Below are 19,939 nucleotides of genomic sequence, written 5' to 3'. Positions count from 1 at the left end.
GCCTTGCTGGGGTGTATGACTGAAAGAGAACTTGAAGGAAAATAAATAATTCAGGTTTACTTACAGCAAATCAGCAAATACAGCATTGAATTTTTTTTTTTATTCAACCAGCTCATCCAAAAATGTTGCATGTGGCTTTTAAACGTGGATGTAGAGTGTTCAGCTCAAACATCTGGCTGTGCATGTAGATCACAACCTCCAAATTCCTGCCTTGCAATACTAGAGAAAGCTCTGTGTCTTTTCCATTCACAGATGAAGATCAGGACAAATTTCTGCAAACTGAGGTCATGGACGTATAATTCCTGAACTTTACTTGAACAATAAAGACACGCAGCTGCTGTTTAAACCAATTACTGTGGGTTTCTTTAGTGGAAATTCAGTCGTGGGCATGCAATATACAGCCGAAGTATTCTTCTGTAGGTGGTACATATAGTAAACAAAGGAGGCTGGTATTTTTAAGCTTCCTAAGTTGCAGACTACAAAGTAATGTTATTTTCTGCTCATTTTAACACTACAGGGAACATATTGTACAGTGTTAAACCTCTGCTTCTTGACTCCACACCTACACATGAATCATTCTGAAACCGTCAGATGCACCATGAACTACTCCACAGTCCCTGATGTATTTTGCAAAACAGCTGCAGGCATGACCAAGAAAATCCAGCCAAAGATATGACAGTCAGAATCTCAGATAGTGATCCTGGTCTCAGTTCGGGCTGACGGCTAAAAGCGTGTTCTCTGCTCCTTAAAAATCTAGACTCAGACGTCATGTGAAACAGTGGCTGATCAAAGCTGTGGAGCTGGGAAGAAAAAGGAAAGAAAAAGGGTGAGAGGAGAGAGAAAGGGGTGTGAGCAGGAAGTGATGTGTCAAGTGGGACAAATTGTTTGTGTGTGTGCTAGAGAAGAAGTCACACAAGGACAAAGTGAACAGCGCAGAGGAGTCGTTAGAAAACCTTGTTTATCCTCAGTTGTTTTAAGGCGTTTCCATCAGAAACCTATTTCTGTGTCCTGTACCATATGTGTGTGTTTATGTCCGTGCCAGACATAAACTCTCAGACAGTGTGTGGTCGTCTGCCACCATTGCTATAGCAACTGAGACAATCCCAGTTTAGAAAAGCACTGAAATTTCTTTCTTGTTTTAGAAACCAGAAGCACATTCATCGCTGTGAAGCTACTGTATGAGCAATTTCTGGAAAGGTGACTGTGTATTTTTGTTTTGATTAACACGACTAAAACATTTTGTTCTTTATGTCAGAGTGGGTGTTCTGTCTGCGTGCATGCAAGGTTGTCACAGTCGGATTAAAAAAATGGGAAGCAGGAACATCATTGATAACGTTACTGATCTTTTAAGACTCTCTAAAACCTTTGCATCTTCCATCTTCATCTATGAACTTTCCTCTTGTGCCACCCTCAGGCCACAATGTCAAACTAGCACAAAAAAAAAAAAAAAAAAAATCACTTCATAAAAATCATAACTTGTCACAGTTATGGTTAGATATGGGCATCGTTTTAAAAGGTTTTTTTATTGTTTAATTAAGAAATATTAAATGTTCTGGTCAAGACTGTCAATCTCCAAGTGTTTCTCTTTCAGCCCTGCAGATTCCTTTATCAACATTAGAGAAGGCAAACTCAATAGCTCGTGTTGGAGGTCAGCTCTGAGCTGTAGACAAACACGGTAAAATGCATAAGAAATCATCATTTTCTTGCCTGTTAAATGCACAAATCCCTTTTGGATTGTGCTAGACAATAGCATCGTTTGCATGTCATTGCCAGCTTGTAAACTACAAAGACCCCTGGGATGCTGCTCAAGCGCTTCTCATAATCAGTGTCGTTATTTTCAATTATCTAGTAATGAGTTTCGCTAACAAGTGGGGAAACAAGAGGTGCAGCTGTGATGGAAGAATTACAGCTAGAGGCTCCACAGAGATGATTCATGTCCACCGTCATTTCATGGTTGCAGTAAAGCAAACCACCATCTCCAGTTGGACATGGGAGATGATTTCCTGCATCGTCGTGGCTGAATGATTTAAATGATCTTTTATTTGGCCAAGACAAGCAAAGAATAATCATTTCACCAGATTACAGGCCTGAGACCTACTTTCTCTAAGCAAGCCAATGCTTGAACCACCCAACTCAATAGTTGTGACATTTACCATAACATTACTGCATGGTAGGAAACACTTTTCATCAATGCTTTCATTTGCAGCCTTATTCAGTGACTCCCAGCCAGTCAGGACTTTCAATTAGTGTGAGGTGTATTTAAGACTCCTGCTGGGACATGGATTTTGTATCATTACTGCTGGTGAGGATTGCCCCCACTAGGCAAAGTCCCCTTGCTGCATACTGTGGTTAAAGAGCACAGGAATACAGTGAGACTATTAATGCACCTGTGACTAAACGGCATCACATTTACCTATTCAGTTTTATTCTCCCACCATTTTACTATTCTGAATGTCAGCTTTTTAATCTCATTGTCTTTTAGATATGTTTCATTTTCCCTGAATCCAGCGGAAGAAGCCTCAGTTGATTATTACAAACCTGTCCAGTACACACAGCAGACTTTCTTACAAACTGCAGACGTTTGTGTTGCCTGAAGCTGCAGTGACCTGGATGGACGGAGGAGCTCAGCCTTCTCAATATGAATGCATTTATCAGACTGGCCTCTTTTTCTCACCCTGCGTCAAATAACTGACTGCTACTATATATCATGTCCATGTGGTTTTTGAACATCGGTGGCTGGTTGATGAAGCTTGGTGCCCCGCTGCACTGACAAGTTTATGAAGAAGCCTCAGCGTTGACATAGCACACTCACCTCAGCACCCATGGCACCACCATCAGCTGTGGGTGAGTGTGCACCGGAGGGACTCTGGGAAAACACTCTCCTGTCTGTAACAGATAATTCAGCCAGCGGTGACATGGCACAGCACACACTCTGCCAGTGAAACAATGACTCTATTTCAGTCACTGTGTGACACACTTATAGATGAGGACTAGAGCCAGGAGAGATGGTACTGGAATTACATACATTTGAATTTGTCACACTCGGGTTTAATTCAAAAATTGAAAACGAGACGAAAAGTCATTTTCTAAAACACCTTTTAAAATTAAACTGCACAGGCTTAAAATCCAGTTTTAGTTGTTCTTAGTAACTGAAACATACAAGAATGAGATTATTTCATTTCTTAATTTAACTAACCAGAAAGGCCAGGTTCCAAACCCGGGACCTTCTTGCTGTGAGGCAAGTAACAATAATATACAAATAAAATACACATACTTTCACCACCACACACAGTACAGCAGTAAAGTACATGTGTTGCAGCAATTGAGTGGAGATACAGGCAGTTACTGCTGCTTATGTGGCCGAAAATAGCTTTGAATTGAAAAAGTTAAGACGTGTGTGTGTGCTACAGGCAGAGACCTGAATGAGTCATACTGTACACCCCTGTGAATGAACCGAAGAAATGAATCACCCTCACTGATTTCACTACCGACAGCTCCGCGCTGCTCCGCATCGCTTGTCACTCACTACCTGTGATCTCAGTGCTGTTTTCTGTGAAGTGGAGGCAAAGTCTGACTGGGGTGACAGCACACACCGCTGGTTTACAAACGGCGATTAAAAACAAGTCCGTTTCGGTCTGAAGTTATTGCTTTGCATCTGGTGTAAACACACAATCATGTTGACTGTGTAATCTCAGTTCATCACCCTGCCTGGTAACAGAATATGACAGGATGGTTGTTGTTTGTCATTAAAACGACTGAGGAGAGAAACAGCTTCAGTGAAGAAACAGAAACCCCGCTGAGAGAGCCATCCACTCCCTGAAAACGATGATACATCATGAAAAGAGATGAGATGCTTTGGGAAACGAGCAGCTTGGAGCGTTTCTTATTTGACTGCCAGACGGCCAATCTCAGAGTTTTGTGTTGAGAAAAGAAAACAAATGACTTCACTTATTCTTCTCAAAGCAACACTAGCTCACTAACCGAACAGTTAGGAGTCCAGTTGCATTATGGGAAATATCTCCGGTTTTGCTGCATATAATTATTACAAAGTGATATTATTCACTCTTTTTATGCTAACAACATTACATCTAAATATCCTACATTTTACACCACTAACCTTTAACAGCTTTAAGGCACCACTGCTACCGTCTTGTACAGTAACATGTACTGTAATCCCAGACAATGTGACGTTAAACTCCTACATAATATGTGATGTAATCTCCTGCATTATTTTTTCTCCAGTGATGACTACCTACGTTGCACTGGGCAGGATTCACATGAGAATTGTTGCGTCTAAACTCCTGAATCCGGGAAAAAGACACAGCTCCACCTACAGCAATCAGGCCAGAGCTGTCTGTAATCAGAGCTGATGAAGACCAAGCCCAACCTAAGAATAAGCTCTGGCAATACAATCAAAATAAAACATTACACCTGATTAGGTATCAAATGAACCATTATGTCCTCTATATTGGGATAGGGTCGTCTAGATATAATCACAATATGTTCTGAGGTTCTGGTGTAAGCTTGTTATACAACGCACTCAGTGGTTGATTAAATTTTGTCCTATTATGTAAGCGTTTCTTGAAAGCTGGGTTGCCAGCTCTGTACAATGGTAGGCAACAGGAAGAGTTTAAAATTTAATCATTCTTAAAGTGCTTCGGCCTGTCTGATGGAACTGTCTGCGTCTTGGCGGGTTTGGCCCACATCAAAACAGACGGAGCAATGCTGGGGTGCAGTTTGGAAGTTAAAAGCAGGCTTGACTGTAAACATCCATAGCACTGCTCATTTGAAAAGTACTTTAGAAATGAAGACAGGAAGTGTAGTTTTGGGATAAAAACGGCGGCGACCCCCTCACACTCAGCTTTAAAGATGAGGTTGCCTAGCAGCAAATAAAAGACCTCCAAGCTTCCGCCTCAGAAAATCTCCTGTGCTGCTGCGAGCACTGCTCCTTTGGACAAATTAGTGTGATGAATGAAAGCAGGAGTATTGTCTGCTGTAAGCATATTCATTTTCATACTGCACAAATCTATGTGCTTCATTGTGCTAATAATAATGCAGAGAACATTTTCTACTGTGATACTGACAGTACAAGACATATAACTTTCATCATAATAAAAAGAAAATACATTGATATTACAGCCTCTGTTTGATGTGTTGATTAGCATTTTCTTTTCAAATGTGTAAGGAAAAAAAAAAAAGTTTTCTAATTTATCAACACAGCATGTTTACAATCCCTGTCCAATCAGATTTCTGGGCCGACCCATTGTATGAGATTAACATGCATTTTTATTTTTGCAGTTACTCAAACCCAACCAGTGAAATCATGCTTACGATAACAAATCTAAAGTACCTATGTGAATTTAATTAGCATTTTGTGTTAGTCCTTATAAAGCACCCTATTGATTTACTCATGCATTAAGCCACCATACTTGTACATTAATAAATGCAGGTACATCTCTTTCACCTTGCTGAGCTCAGCTTTGCTGCTCATGTTTATTTGGCTATTTTCTGTTCTTCTCATAAATAAGTATTTGATAGAGAGCCAAAATTGCAAGATCACATTAGCACCCTCTGTCTCCTTCATAAATATTTCCTTATCTCCTTCCTTTTTCACACATTAAGGGTTTATTCCCAGCTGCCAATGCTAAAGTGTCGTACATGCAGTTTACAGTAAGGTCAGTGATGTCATTTCATACTTGAATGATTAGCTCAGGGCAGTTGGGACACTTTAAAAATATGATAATAGCGTTTTCATGCCATTCGTCTGCCGCGCTTATGTTGAGTAGAGAGCAGAGCACTGGTGTGCATCATTGCAGTCATCCTCCTCATAATCAGCTAAACCTTTTAAATAAGTAAGTCACGTATGTTAGTGTTCCTGTCATCAAGAGGACCAGCTCTGCACACACATTTATTCTGTTTACCCACAAGCTGTAGCTCATATCCTGGTCCAGGTTAATTCCTGGATGTACTCTGGCACGATATTAAAACGGACAAACAGACCACAATGTTTATAAATACAATCACTTAGAGAGACAGGGTTTATATTGCAGCTCTTATGTGAAGATAACAGGTCAGACGTAGGAAAGAAGAGATGTATGTGTGTCCATATCCTGAGCACAGGTGCTGTAGTCATCATTGAGGACATGTCCAAAAGTATTTAACTGTAGGAATAGGGGAGTCTTAGCGACACCAAGGAAGTTTACATTGCACAAATAAAATTTCACACAGTGGAATTTTTGTGGTTAAATATTTTAGCACTTCAGACCTCAGAAAAAAAAGGACTTCTTTAATTCCAACAGAATAAACAAGAGATTCAATCTTTATTCAACTCTATTTAATGATTCATGATGTTGATGGCAACTTTCTACTTTCAGATGTAACTTTTTTGGCAATGTACAAATAATCACTCTCAGACATCGGTTAAATAATTTAACTTTATTTTGATTATTTTTTTCAGTCTGAACTTGAAGACAAAAACAATGAAGAGCTTTGAATCCAAACGAATGCCCCTCCAGCCTCTTTCTAAACATCACTTCAATTTGAAACACTTGCTTGGTGTAGTAAATTGGCATTTGCCTCGCCGTGGCAAACACAAACATTTATTCATCAATCTGTCCCCTCTCACATTCCCCACTCTTCATCTGTCTCTCTCAGACGCCTCCCTTTCCACTCCCATTTCCTTGTCTCCTTTCATTTCTCGCTCTTCTCCCTGCCTTCCTGCACAGTCCCAGTCCCCTGTTGCCACCTCCCCACTTCTGCCTGTTTCTCTCCTGAGGTCTACACCACCTACTCTCATGAATCCATCTGCGTCATTCTTCCAATGCAATTACGTCAGACCTACTTAAGGATCCCGGAGGGAGGAGGGGGTTCTTTTTGTAATGCACCCTCATCCATAAAGACGAATATGTTGAGAGAAGAAATGGGGATGAATGAGGCTAAAGTATGGGAATAACTAGAGACAGGAAGTTATAGAGGAGAGGGATGGGTGACAGTGAGAAATAAGGCAAGAAAGAAATCTGATTAAATATGGGGTGCAGAGACTTGTGTCAGGATGAGGGTTCTGCTGCACGAAATCTATATAGATCACATGGTACAGCAAGTTCTAATCATGTTTTGCTCCCAGTGCCAATCTGAGTTTATGCCAATATTTCTCACACAACACGTTTCCAGTTTGGTACATATGACACTGAGGTGTTTTTGACAGTTGGTGTAACCAAACAAAGGATATGAAATGGGGCTTCACAGTTGTATATGAGGAGGAGAGAAAATTTAGAACAGTGTACAATCTGAATGATGAACGAAATAGAAAACAATGGTTGGCTGTCTTTATTTATCGTATTTTGATAAAAATGTACATGTCTCCTGTAGCAGAAGTACTATAGTTTGTTGTTACTGCTATTTGAGACAGACTTTTTATTTTTATGTGTCACATTTTCCTAGTTGAAGTTTGTTTCATTCAGTTTTATATTTTTTTTTTGCTCCAGGTTCCGTGTTGGATTGAATCTGCATTTTCTTTGTTTGTTTAATGAATATTTGCTGTGTTATGTGTTATGTTGTTGTCTTTGACGCATTTGTGTGACTGTTCAGTGAATTCCCTTATGACATAATGCGCCTTATTTTTGCTCTTCGCATTTTGATCCCATCACAACCGTAGGACTATACTGAGCTTTCATTCAGTAGGCTGACAGAAATCCTGGAAGGCGATGACATTAGAACGATGTCAAATAAGCAGCTTTTTGGGGAATGCCAGAAGGGACTCTCAGCCCTGTCATTGAAGTCTGGCCTGCCATTCATGCTCTGGGGCATCTCTCCCATTAATCTGACTTCTCTTATCTTCAAAGGACAATGAGCTTTTAGAAATGGAAGATAGCACAGAATCTGTAGCCTCTTGATATTTATATATATTAATTTGTCATGATGCATAGGCCTAAAAAGAGAGCAATACTCTTTTGATTATATTTTTATCTTTTGCAGTAATTTAATATAAATGTGTATCTGTGTTGTGTTGTGTTTGCATTTCAGTCCCTGCGAAAATGTCAGAATGATGGGCCCCTCGCAGTCATGGCCCACTGAAGCTCTTACATCATCATCAGCGTCAGCGATGCCCCCAGTCTGGAAAGCTAAAGATGGATCACATCTTAACTGGCAGTTATTAAAAGAAGACCAAAAATACTCTACCCTGCACTCATGCCAGGAAATCTAAACAGGGAAATTGTGGCTAAAAAAGGATTCGCTGAGGTGATCGTGTCAGTAATATGACCTTTGATCTGTGAATCAAACCTGCCTCGCTTTTTCTTTACTATATTCTGAGTTGTTTGGTCTTTAGCTTGTGTTTTTTCAGTCTTCTTTCTCTTTCAGTCTTTTCGCTTCATGCCATCTCTTTAAAAAGCTTAAAGAGGAAGTGCCATCTGTCCTTGGCAGACTCAATCCTGGCTCTGATTCTGACTAGCCACTATAAATATGATCAGGGCATATGTGATGGAAACACATACGTCTGTAGAGATTAATTGACTCACATGATTGTGATATGTATGTGGCTATGTCAATATTGACTGTACATTTTAGGCGGCTATCTGCAAATGCAGCGTGTGTATAATGAAAACTCGAATAAAGGAATTAAATTGATTCTGTTAAATGACAAAAGAAACTGATGATTAAGAGATAATCACCAAACTGAGGAAGCAGTAACAGACACTGCATCTCTGCAAAATACAGCTGTGTGCCTATTAAAACACTAATATGCATTTCAAAACACACACACACACGGTCCCTGACACATCATTCCACCCTCAGGGTCATCAGACATTCATCTGCAGCTCAGCAATATTCTTGTGGACAATTGATTTCCCCAAAGCACTGAGCAGCCTCTTCCCTCAGCACAGGAGTGAATGTATGTGTGCGTGTGTGTGTGTGTGTGTGTGTGTGTGTGTGTGTGGGTGTGTGTGGGTGGTGTGTGTGTGTGCGTGTGCGTGTGTGTGAGGGTGTGTGTGTGCGTGTGTGTGTGTATCTGCATGTTGAGGCGGCGTGCTGAGGCCAGCTGTGGGCTTCAGGGTTTCTGTCCCACTTCACTGTCCCTGTCTGACCTATTTTACTTTCCCTATTGAGGCTGCTGGGAAAAAAAGATAGACCACATGTGAAGATGAGTTGATGAAGCGAAGGGATGAACTGTGCGAATGTAAATGGCTGAGGAAGAACAGCTGACCATGTATGTATAATATGCCAGTTGGGACTGTCTCCCACAGGATGCTTCCCTTTGAATAGCTTAGTGAATCAGCTGTGTGCTGCTGCGGACATCTGCCAAACCGATCACTTTGCCCCTGAAGACTACAGTCTGGTCAAACCAAAACACTCTAATGTATTTCTGAAAAAGTTACAGATATCTAGTCCAAGTTTGCATCTATGGGGGAAATGCCTCATTGTTGCCGTGTGTAGATATTTGGGAAAAACCGTTCTGATACAGTTCTTACCAGCCGCAGCCTCGGGGGGCAGTAATGAGCCCATTAGAGCAAGGAAAAAGTAAGAAGTATTCTCCAACTGTATGTTTTAGTTTTACAGAAAGTATTTGTAAAAGGGCTAACTGGCCCATTTGGCAGACACGTTTCTTATTAACTTCTCCATCTGCATTGCTAATTCTCTAAGCTTTTCATGAGGAGGAACATTTGGATATGCTTCAATGGGCTGGACTGGGGATCTTGCACTCGGGTTGTTTGAAGATTTTCTTTTCGTCAATTTAACATGATGTTTTGAGGTAGCACGCTCTGACAAGTGGCTTTTCTCTCTATCGTGATGACATCATATGGGACTGCCATATGAATAGAGAACTGATTCACAAACCAAAGCTCCTAATTTCCCAACTGGTCCTCATCCTGTACCTCCTGCTGGACAGCACACGAGATGAGGAGGGGTCGGAATGAGAGCTTGTTTGAGAGCATTGGTACAAACAGTAGGGAGGACACCACGGACACACCGGGGGTCTACATGTTCCAGGTTTTGTGGGAGCATTTGGGATTTCAACAATGTTGCTGGGGAAAAGGACGCCTGAGTGCCACTGATCACCCAGTTGCCACGGCAACCCAGTACCGGATAAGGAGTGAAGAAAGTGATGGATTAGTACAAGTGAAAAGTTTTAGGGTCCAAGAATTTTGCCCTGATGGGAATAAAATTTTAACTAAGATATAATTACATGTAAATCAAAGCAAGAAACTGTCAGCAAAATAATGATGAAAACTGTGCCTTTTTAGCAAACCCTTAAATAAACACCTCCACTGTGTAAGACGCCTAAGAAAAAGCTGGGAGATATTGGGTTTGTTAACCAAAACATGAACAGCATGATGCAAAATGTAAACCACTTTGCTGAATTCATTTTTTTAAATATAATATGTAAGTTGAAAAAAGCACATGTAGAAACAACTTTTACTGCAGGCAATGATACACACCTAGTGACAATGTTTTCTTATTTCCATGTTTTAATATATACCCAGGGTGGGCCACCCATTTGGGGTTATGGTTGAAAGATCAGGGTGACTAACAGCCACTCACACCCATGGGCACACTAAATGGGAGAGAGCTGGGACTGCTCCAAGGGCCCAGGAGAAATAGGGCCCTGCAAAATGTATATATAACATTACGCAGGGGGCCTAGAATTATAGTCCTTCATGCCCCTCCTCACATAACAGAGATCGTGTAGAATACATCTAAAAATCAGTTTTTGAATGCATCTTATAGTTCTTTTTAATCATGGGGAAGAATTGTATGCTTGACAGCAGAGAAATGAGACCTGGGTCTCCCCACACCCTAATGAGGACCTAGTGTCGAACTAAACAACCTTCGACGTGATTAAATTTGTACAACTCATTAGGCAGCAGTGATTGAATATGCAGACGTGTAAACGGTGAGGCTTATGAGACTGCGACCTTGCAGACTGGGAAAGCACCCAGGTTCTGTGCATGGAAAAGCGCCCTTTAACATTCTTAAATCTGCTATGATCATTTTCAGCACAGCCGGCGGCAGCCAATCCCAGCTGCACCTCTGAACCATATTCCCTGGGTGGTGACCAATCAGGACTCCTGTCATCAGAGCAGAAGAGTTAGACTTAACAATCGATTCATTTCTGCTGACAGCATGGAGCCTGGGGCAGGAGCTGAACTGAAGAAGGAGTGTGGAAAAATAACCTTCAGGTTTCAATGTAAAAACAAAAAAAAATCTACTGTGGTGGCTGTGGGTGATTGAAAATGAAACAGAAACAGACCACTACAGTTCATCTTGGTTATGAGTTATAGTTTCATTGTATGCAGCTTATCGGAGGCTATTAGGACATCCTAGCAATAACCTGCACATATACTGTATAGAAACCTCCAGAATTGGATATCTTCACAAATGTTGTGAAGAACTGTGTGACAGGATGTGCTGTTGATGAGAGGTTTTAAACAAAAGCTTCCCCCTGCTGTTCAGAAAATAATTATGGGAGGAGGTGAAAAGGGTCCAACTGGATTTTTCCATATCAAATGGTGACACAAAAAGAATTTTTAAAAAGTACTGTATGTTCTCTCTGTGAGCATCCCATACTGTATGTAAATGGGTATTGTCACATGTTGACTTTCCATATTTCTCTGCAAAATCTCTATTTATGCATGCAGCAATGCCCTCCAAACCAATGACAGCTATTGATCACACTGTACTTTCAAGTCTGTTAACACTAAATTGCTCTGGATGAAAATAATGACAACCGTGGGAAAAACAATGCAACCGGGCATGGAGGAAAGGCTGCTAAATGAAAGAAGACATTCCAATGTGATTAATCCGGGAGCCAAGTCAACCAGCTCTCCTTCGGCTCAGGGTAAAAAGAGAGAAAGGGCTCCCAGCAAAGAAGGTTGTGTTGATTTGTTTTCTTTTTTTTTTTTTTTTTCCAGGGGTATTCATCAGTCAAAAATAACTCGCTCATGTTACAAATGGAAAGATGAAAGAGTGAAAAAAAAAGTGACTTCGGGGAGAGAGAAGGCTTTCCAGGCTAATTGTGGTAGCTTCTCATACATAGTGTATCAGCATGCACGGTGCTGCGTCTGCAGCTGTGAGGAAATGAACTGTGTCTAAAATGAAAACATGGGAGAATTTGTACACAGCATTTCTTTCAGAAGTAACACGGGAGGAAGCTCTGTAGATTTGAATGCACTTTTGTTATACAGTGTTCTTACATCTTGAAGTCAGTGCAGAGATGCTACTGCAGGGAGTAAGAAAATGTATCTAAGAGTTGCAAAAGAGTCTAGTTTTTCTATATTTTGAACATGATCACTAAGTGGGCTCACTGAAGGGTGTCACCTAATATTGTTTGTGCTGTGACGACCAAAGTGTGATGCATTGTCTTGCATAATTTCCCCCCATTCCCTGTTCTGGAAAACCATTAAAAGTTAATGAATCCTCACAAATGGTTGCTCTTCAGACTATAAATTCCATTTTTAATTATTATGATGACACTTTCAGGCAAACAGATTCACTGACCACATGCAGCTGAACTGGCAAGATATGAAACCAGTCCCTGGAAGAAAAGATAGTAAAGGTGAAGATGTGCAATTATGGCCTAATGCAGAAATGATATTTGCTTAATGTTGCTCAGGCTTTGGGCTCTCAGATGCTTCACCATCTATACAATGAATATGTTGTATTCCTAATTAGGGTCACATGGATCTGCTGGAGCCTATCCCAGCTCTCTTTGGGTGAAAGGCAGGGGTCCACCCTGGACAGGTCACCAGTCCATCACAGGCTGCTTATACATGCTATTCCTATATTTTCATAGTCTTCATATTTTGTCCCAGGGCTCAATTTATTAAAGACTGACAGAAGTAAGAAGGGAAAGAGGTCCAAAAACATAAAATGATTGTGAAAGACAGACCCATAAAGTGTAGAGAACACAGTGTGAAAGCAATAGATTGCATATGCTGGTCTTAATATGCCCGTTACCTTCACATTTGTTGTAGCACTTAAACAATAGGTAAGCTCTTCATTTTTCAGGAAGTTATATATCTTATATAAGTCGAACAATTTTAGCATTTTAGCAGGCTGTAAGACATACAAGATATACAGAGTTATGTAAGGAAATTATAGATCATACTGATAATTGTATGATCAAACTGTCAAAGACTTTAGCCTGCTCATGCTAACAGGCAACTGGAATCTCTGAATCAAAATGAAAGGGAATAAATACAAAATAGTATAATTATAACCACTATTAATTGTATTTACATGAAAAACTTCAGGGTTCATTTGGTGGTTTGCTGCTCATCCAGGTGCACCTACTGCATATGCTACTTTTTTGGCCCACTTTCCTCCATTTTGTGGATATATTTGTCTGGGTAAGAAGTGGGCCAGAACCTTCCCATGAGCCTCCACATGTAGACAGGAATTAGATTTATTACCCAGAATGCCCCACGGGGGAGCACTGTCCCCTGCCCTGTCTAGGTAGAATCGATGAAACATGCAGGAGAGGGGAGAGGAGTGGAAAAGAGCAAGATGAAGCAATAGCTAATTTGGATGACAGTACACCCATGAGAAAGAGAGAGACGGAATATATAGTGAATGAAATGGAGAGTGAAAGCAAAATGGGGCGATCAAGGGGCAAAAGGGGCAACTTCTTTTAGACCTAGAGCTCCATGAATCTGCGGGCGTGGCGCTTATACTTGCTGTTGTCACACTTTTTAACTTCCTATCCCCGAACTTGAAGTGACGCTCGCCTCCCAGCTCCCACGTTTAAAGCGGTGAGAAGTTCAACCAAAGATAGACTGTTTTATTTAAAGCAGCCACAATCAATATTTAATATTAATAGTGGATCATATCACTAATTCTATGTAAAATGAGTAGCTCATTGTGATGAATCCAACCAATTACCACCCAGCAGTAAAACTGTCTCATAATTCTCTTCTCAAATCCCTGTTATTCAAATGGATTAGCTTTAAATGATGTTTCTTTAATGATACTCGTAAAACTGCAAGTGTTGTCATCTTGTTTAATTATCTGTCAACATATTTATAATAATACCATTGTGTTTACAGTGGCTGTTGTAAACACTGAATGGCTGCTTGTCTCGCTGTCTTTGTTGACACAACTCATTGACAGCTTTTCAGAAATTGTGAAAGCAGCTCCTGGCTCCTCTGGTTTTGTTCTCGCCGTGTCTGATAGACTCATCCAGCAGCAGCCCAAGGTCCCCCACGAGCTGCTGTACGAAGCACCAGTAACAGATGGCTAGTGCATGTTTGTGTACATACAGCACATATATAGGTCAGGTACACCACAGACTCCGGTTGCCATGGGAACTAGGTATCAAACATGGCTGCAATCTCTCTGAGAAATCGGCTTGTGGCCAAGCTCCTGCTCTCGCACGTCTCATCTGTTCATTCCCGTTATGTGGGAATTATCAGTCGAGAAACGTGCCATCAAAACAAGCTCAGACTGAGCCCGCGAGGAGAAGGAAGCCGGAGCAGCACTTCAGATCAATAACCCAACACACATCTGGTAACCACAAGTATATCAGTGAGGCCTGTGCTGCTTACAATCCCACACTCTAACTTCAATATCATCTCTGCCTCACACTTAGTGCCTGTTTCAATTTTGTTCACAAGTCCCCATACATGACCTTGGGGGTTCCACAGGGGACACAAAAGGATTTTCCCTGCCTGTCTCCCACACACACACACACACAAGCATTCACTCTGTATGGTAAGTGCACGTGAATGGATGGAGTGAGCTGGTGATGTATGTTGAATGTTGATGAGGTTCTGTGGGTGCCTCCTTTAAAGAAAAAGGAGAAGTGGGAGAAAGCCTCCTCTGTGACTGCAAGACAGAGAGGAAGGAAAGGAGCGAGAGAGAAAACAGAACTTCTCACATTTTTTTCAGACGCCCTCACCTCCTGGTTAGACCGTGCGTGCGCGTGCAAACCACATATCCACACACATAGGTAGAAATACATCTGCACGTGTGGGATTTTCCGTGAAGTGCTGGATGTATTCGCAAACCCACATTGTCCTCGGTGTCCTAGTTGTATGTATAACCAGGCAAATGAGGTGAAAATTTACCTTGAGGCACACCGGGAAAGCTTTTAGGGTCAGCAGCATGCCAAGCAATTTTTGATGGGAGATAGCCGCAGATAGAGCATTGCATATTTATGGATATGTATCGGATGAATAAAAAATAAGAGCAAGGTTTATAAGGTTCTCCCAGAGAAACAACTCAAAGAAATGTGCTATTTTTTAAATGAGGTTCAACTATAAAAGCCAAGAGAAATTGAGACACAATCTGTTCTGTATTTATACTGGATGAAATCAAAGAAATCACATTTCTCTTATGTTAATCAGACTGCATATTAGCAGAACTGCATACATGTGGCTGGAAATATTCTGATATTGTAATACTGTAATGTAAGAAGCCTGTATTTTAGACTGTAATGGTCTACCATGTGGAGTCTGGGGCAGGATGTTCTTTGGTTTTATTTGATCATGTCAGCTCTGGTATTTGATCTGTCTAGAACTTGGTCCTATTCTCTCCAGGAGTGAAAATGTCCTCACAGTGACTGAATCAGCAATGATGCTTCCTTCACTACCGACATAAATGACTCAACACTCGCATCCAGCCGTTGTCACATCCTTCACTGCAGATCAAGCAGGTGACATGACAGCACATTCATTTGAGATACTATGTGCATCCTGCTGTTTAATGCTGAGTTGGATGCATTTTTGATTTTCTGGCATGCAGATTCAGATTCAGATTGTTTTGTGTAGCTTTGTCTTTTCCCTAAAAATGACACACCAAACCAAAGCAAACCAAAGAGTCAGAGACAGATTTGAAATTCCTGTGTAACCAACTAGTTTGTTTGCAATTCAGTACTTCATAGAGAAAGACACTTGACAAAATTCACTTTAATTGATGCATTACCCTGAATTGGCATGATAAGGCTGTGTCTCTGGTGATTAATAGTGTGTCAGAGGTTGAGTTAACCTTCTCCTCAGTTACCTTTGACTGTTAAATGAATCTCCAGCAGACTTTCTATCGATTCTGGAGGAAAGATAATAGATAAGCCTTTAATAAATCTTCAAGTCAAGTCCGAGCCTACAATCTTTCCATCTGCAGGAAAGACTGTTTTCCACCACAAGCAGGGACAAGCGATGAACTGAATGCCACGACATTGAAATAGTGAGTCATCGGAACAAATCGGCCAAATGAATTAGATGTACCTTGTCAGTGTGTTGTTGACTCTTCAAAAGCCTTCAGTTTTTTGACCGAAATTCAATTTTAAATGTTCAAAAACCAGGATAGCACCACCAGTGGCATCATGCACATGCACACACAAAGTGCATACATCATTAACATTTCAGCTGACCTTTTTTCTGTGTCAAAATATTCCTAGACTCATCAAACAGCAGAACACAAACACCAGCACGTTTCTCAGAAAGCCAGAGAAAGCCTTCCTGTACTGGCGGACTTACCATAACAGCTTCACTTCAGGGAACATCACTTATTAGGGGCATTTTTGCTTATTTTCCCCAGCTGATAATTTAATTTTGTCCACAGGCTTGTGGTACATCAGCTCAAACACACACTTACAGGGCCACCTTGTGGTGCTAAGAGGCATTGAAACAAAACAACAGGCCCTAAAAATGAGGTGAAAGAGCTTAGTTTTATTGATGATAATAAACTTGATTCTTTAAAAACAGGCTCAGGCTCTAAGCTCCAGTTCAGGAAGTATGTTAAACAGGCATAATTTGACATATTTGTAATTTGTGATGCACATTAACTTTAACTTCCACTGCCTTTCTCTCCTTTTAGCACGTTCATATTGCAAGTGTCTTTTTCACATCCTTCTCACCTACCCTCTCACTTCCTAAATACCATGTATTACAGCAGCTATACTGATGTGAAGATCAACATTTTAGCCTCAGTGTGAAAACATCATGTAAAAATTTATTGGTTTTGTGACATAACCCTTCATTCAAAATGAAAATAATTTGCTGGACACAGAAACAAAACCATACTAAAATCCACTAACGTAAAATGAAAGGCTTTAGCAAAATGAATCCTATAAAAGCTAAAAAAAAATTATTCACACTACTATTCAAAGCAAATGGAAATCAAGAGAATTAATAGGAAGGGTAAAGGATTTATGAAAAACAAATAAATATACTCTGCCTGTAATAAAGGAGATAGATTAAAGCAGGACTGCTTTGTCTAAATAAATTGCTGCTCTAGCCAATGTAAGGTTCTTGTGCTGGCTCTAATCTGGTCACCAAAATGTCACTGAAACACTTTGTTCATCTATAGAATAATAAGCAAAGCCTTAAAAGCCATTCGAAAACAGCTATTCTGTATAATAAATATAACATACTTTTGAAATGATCTGTTTGTGCAATAAATAACCTCTGACACAGCAAAACGTTTGTTCATTCACATGATGGTCAGAGTAAAACAGTTTCACTTCCCTTTCTGCTGCCATTTGAATCATCTTGTTCTTGCAACAGTGTCCAGGACAAATAACAAACTAAGAATGATTTATACATAATAACCACTGTTCAACTGAATAACATCAGAAAATAGGTGAACTGTAAAACAGTCACTGTGACCGAGAATAAAACAACATTCGTCAAGTTTACGTCAAGTTTCATATTATTATATTTATAATTATCAGTTTATTTCCTGGTGGCACTCAAATGATATTTGTTCTGAACATTCATAATTTATATGAATGCTATTATGAGCAGAAAAGAGCTGAAAAGAGTTTGTGTCCACCCATGGCTAATTGAAGGTGGTTGAATATACACATGCTATTACAATAAGCTAATTATTTATAGCATAGATGATGTCAGTTTAAAAAAAACAAAAAGAAAAACGGGAAAATCTGGCTTTTTCGCCATAGTGTAAACTCCCTGATCACAGAACAGAAATGATACTATCAGTCTAGCGGTTAAGTAATATTATACTCTGTGTCCTTAAAACCAGGTTCATCGTGGTTACTGTTCGATTAAATGACTCCTGGAAGCTTGAGAGCAACTTCACTGAAGTGGCCTTTGTAGCGTTTTAGGCTTGTTCATGAGTGGCAAGTCTGTTACTGCACACATTCTTCTGTCCTCCTGAGATCTGCCAATTCATTTTTGTCCTCTGTGGGGGACGTGACACTGTGGCCTTTATTCCAAGCACCATGCCTGCAATCTGTTTGTGTGTCCTTGTGTCCTGCAAAGAGGACATCCTGGGTTTTCTAGTGATGAGCCAACAGAGCATCTGTTTTGTCTTTTCAAAGTGCTGGCAATTGCAGCAAGTACCTTCTCTGGCAGTATGAGAGGTGAATTATCAAATTTATAAAGACAGTATCTATGTGTTCTTCATAATGATATTGTTTTTATTTATAAGGGTGTTATCCATATTATTTTACAATTTAAAAAAATCATGTTCATTTCAAAATGCACATTTTATTCCATGTCCTCTGTAGGGAGCAATGGAACTTGCTTATTCTCATGTTCAGGCACTTTCCTTGACTTATTATGATGAAAATGTCTAAAATGAAAATTATAATGAAAATGTGTCTAAAGTGCAAAATGTTTCCTTGTCTCAAAGACCAAGAACTGTAACACTTTCTCAATCCAGGCTGGAAAATATGTCACACAGTTTCAGTTTAGGCACAAAAAAGATGCAGTTGAATTTAGAATAAAAGCTGCATGGATAGGGACAGGAACAAAAGCTGCTTGGTTAGGTTGAGGAACTAAAGCTACTGAAAGATATTTCACAAAGCATCTGGATTTGAGGTCTTGGGAATGAGAAAAGGCTGAGAACTGTTTTCTGATGTAGTTTTCATAATGCACTGACAAGACTAAACAAAGTTTTGAATAAAATGAATAGATTTGAAGGTTTTTTTGAGAAATGACATTTTGTAAATATATGAAATAAAAAATATTTAAATCAAAATAGTAAAACCTTTTTTCTTATGGGCTATTCCTGAAGTGATGCATAGATACATGTATTAAAGCACCATATATATTAGAATTGTTCAGGTATTATTGTGTACATCACTTTGATATTGGTAAAAATAACAGTAACAACTTCATATAGTACTTAAAAACCTTATATGGCCAGTTTTATCCTGGGGCTCTACATAATAGGCCCCCACACTATGTAAACGTATCACTGAGGTTCACACTGAAGCTTCAGTGGTCCAGACTAATTCAGTTATCACAAACTATTTGATACACAGTGAACCTGGGGATCTAAGGGGGGCCCTCGGGGGGCAGTGGCCCCTGGACAGTAGCCTGCTTTGCCCAGCAGGTGATTGTTGGGACATGAACCACAACTGTGTCCCCCCGAGTTGGTTTATTTGAAGAGATCAGTCAGTAGCCCATTGAAGATTCTATACTTTTATTGTTTCCACAGCAAAACAGATTACATGAGCAAATATGGTCAGATGTATCTGGAGTTCTGTGACACTATTTCTAATGCATGCAGCCACAGAACTCAAAACAAGGAAACACACAGTGGTTATATAGTGTGATTACACCCTTCTCAACTGTAACTCTTGCTGTTCAGCTCGTTCCCATATATGGCCTTTACATGTGTATGCTCAATAATATTTCCCCTCCTATATATAGTCTCTACACCAGTATATGCTCAGTAATATTTCACTTCTCATATATGGTCTTTACACCACAATAATTCAATCTTTTATCTTTTACCCCTCGCATGATCCAGATTTTCATTCACCTTGCAAGAGGTTTTGATGGGTTTTATTGTCGAAGTTCCAACAGCCCACATCTACAAAAAGTACTAATACAGCTTTTAAGAATCTCTCAAAAACCAAACACCAATATAAGCTATTATACATGCTGTTAGAAACAGTAACCTGGTCTCACCACTGAACCCCGTGTCAATTCATTCACAATGCAGGGTCAGGGGCCCCCTTCAGGTCTTTACAAAG

Source organism: Mastacembelus armatus, chromosome 19, assembly GCF_900324485.2.
Source record: "Mastacembelus armatus chromosome 19, fMasArm1.2, whole genome shotgun sequence".
NCBI classification, from domain to species: domain Eukaryota; kingdom Metazoa; phylum Chordata; class Actinopteri; order Synbranchiformes; family Mastacembelidae; genus Mastacembelus; species Mastacembelus armatus.
The sequence above is the reverse complement of the archived record's forward strand: the minus strand, read 5'-3'. Positions refer to the sequence as shown.